Raw genomic sequence first — 2,224 nt, forward strand, 5'->3', positions numbered from 1 at the left:
TTGAAATATACATTCCTTATGAAACAAGATGCATAGTCTTAGTAATATTAACATACTTTTGTGACACATTAGCTCATATGAGCCCCATTATATTTCTCTGAGATAAATATTACTATTGCATGTGCTGTGTTTTTCAGACGAAGACCCTGGGAATTCACAGAAGTGAAGTGAATTATGTAAGGCTAATAAGTGTCAAGGACAAAATTTAAACCCATTGTTGAAAAACAGCCACAACTGACAGGTAAACTCTTGAGCTGTAGAAATAGGAGTACATTTCAGAACATCAACTATAGGTTTTGTCCATGTATATTCTCAGTGCCTTCATGGCCATTGGAACAGATTGTTCTTATCTGCCCATTCCACCAGATGAAGTCTTCACATGCTGGAGGTAGGCACCCCCCTAACCCACTAATGGGTTTGAGAACCTTTGATTACCCTCTGATTTGGCCCATCTGCTGAAACGGTTTCCTGGGGTGTGGCCACTGCTCATGATTCAGCTTCTTGGAGCCACAGGTGAGAGTTAGATGGAACAGGTGCACACCAAAGGTGGAAAGAGCCCAAAAAAGGCTCAGCAGCCATCACACTAAGGTACTTGTCCTCCCTGAATACGCCCTTCTCAGCCTTTTGATTAAAATTAAGTGTAGTATCTGTTCTTATCACTTTAATATCTGGTACGTCCTTTATCTCAGGACAATATATTAAATGGATTTTTGGAGCAGGGAGTCTAAATAGGAGCTTGCTCCACCTACTCCACACATCAACCCAGTTTAGAAATAATGATGTGCAAAATCTAATCTTTTCCTCTTTTTCTGCTCTTCTTTTTACATTTTTAAAAAATATTTTAATGACACTTGACCATATTTTATTTTCCCAATTACATGTAAAGATAATTTCAACATACATTTTTAAAGACTTTGAGTTTTAAATTCTTTCTGTTCTTCCCTCTCTCTTCCCTAAGAGAGAAAGCAATTTGATATAGCTTGTATATGTGCAATCATGTAAAATATATTTCACTATTAGTCATGTTGTGAAAGAAGAAACAGACCAAACGTAAAATCACGCTAACAAAAAGTCAAAATGGCATGCTTAAATCTACATTCAGACTCCACCAATTCTCTTAGTATACGTGGAGAGTATTTTTTATCATGTTTCCTTTGGGATTGTCTTTGATTATTTTATTGCTGAGAATAGCTGTCATTCATAGTTGATCATCATACAATGTTACAATTTGTTGGGATTGGAAGCTCAATTCCATGTGGACGGTCTCGGGCGGGTAAAAGTGGGACTTCTAAATCTTAGAGTCTTACGAAGCCCTCCATGAACAGCGGGGATTCGAGAAGGTCAGACTGAGCTAGCTCGGCTAGCTCGGGTATTTCCGCCTCTCCCTGGGAGATACGTGATGGGTGGAGTCTCCCTGCCCTCGAGGTCGTCCCGGATCTGGGCACACTATTGTTATCTAACAGCACGTTATTTAGATGCAAACTGTGTGGCTGAAGGTTAAGTAGGATTGAGGAAGCCTGAAAGCTCTCTTAGCACGTGAGGAGCCAGGAGGACAGTAGGCTCCGCTTCTCTTCTCTTCTCTCTCCCCTCCCCCTCTCTCCCCGCTTGTACTTCTACTTCCAACCCCTTAAGATCTTAGCCTCCTTAGGAAATCTCCCCCTCTTCCTCCTAAGGAAGAGCCCCCTGCACTTGTAAGTAGACCCTGAAATAAAGCTCAACCCTTGTTCGACTCTGGAACGTCCTTTCTTTCATATGTGCATCCGGGGTGGCCAGCCGAAGACCTCGGGAGGTAAGGTAAGAAAGACTCGGGTAGCCCACACAGGCCTCTAGGCCTGACAACAATTACTATGTACAGCAGTCTCCTGGTTCTGCTCCCTTCACTTTGCATCACTTCATCTATGTCTTTCAGGTTTTTAATGATTGATATAATTTTTATATTTCAGCTGAAGCATAATAGATATTGCTTTACTTACCTTTCCTCTTTGTGTGTTTCTTTGCTTCAAGTGTATTTCTTGTAAACAACAAATTATAGGATTCTGGTGTTTAATTCAGTCTGCTACCTTTTTCTGTTCTATGGGTTTTACAAGTAAATTCATTCCACTTTCATTATGATTACTCGTATATTTCTTTCCATTCTTTTATCCTCCTGTTTTTCCTTTTATTTCTCCCTTCTGTTTGTCCTTTCTCGCCAGTCTGTTGCTTCTGACAATCATCTTTCCCAATC

General features: G+C 40.5%; 1 non-coding gene across 1 annotated transcript; it reads left to right on the plus strand.

Moving 5' to 3' along the window:
* The first annotated feature begins 608 nt into the window (after positions 1–608).
* On the plus strand, positions 609–799 carry LOC140521923 (U2 spliceosomal RNA). Its single transcript, XR_011973189.1, has one exon. It is a non-coding gene; the product is annotated as a U2 spliceosomal RNA (small nuclear RNA).
* Positions 800–2,224: the final 1,425 nt, after the last annotated feature.

This window comes from Notamacropus eugenii, chromosome 1 (assembly GCF_028372415.1).
Source record: "Notamacropus eugenii isolate mMacEug1 chromosome 1, mMacEug1.pri_v2, whole genome shotgun sequence".
NCBI classification, from domain to species: domain Eukaryota; kingdom Metazoa; phylum Chordata; class Mammalia; order Diprotodontia; family Macropodidae; genus Notamacropus; species Notamacropus eugenii.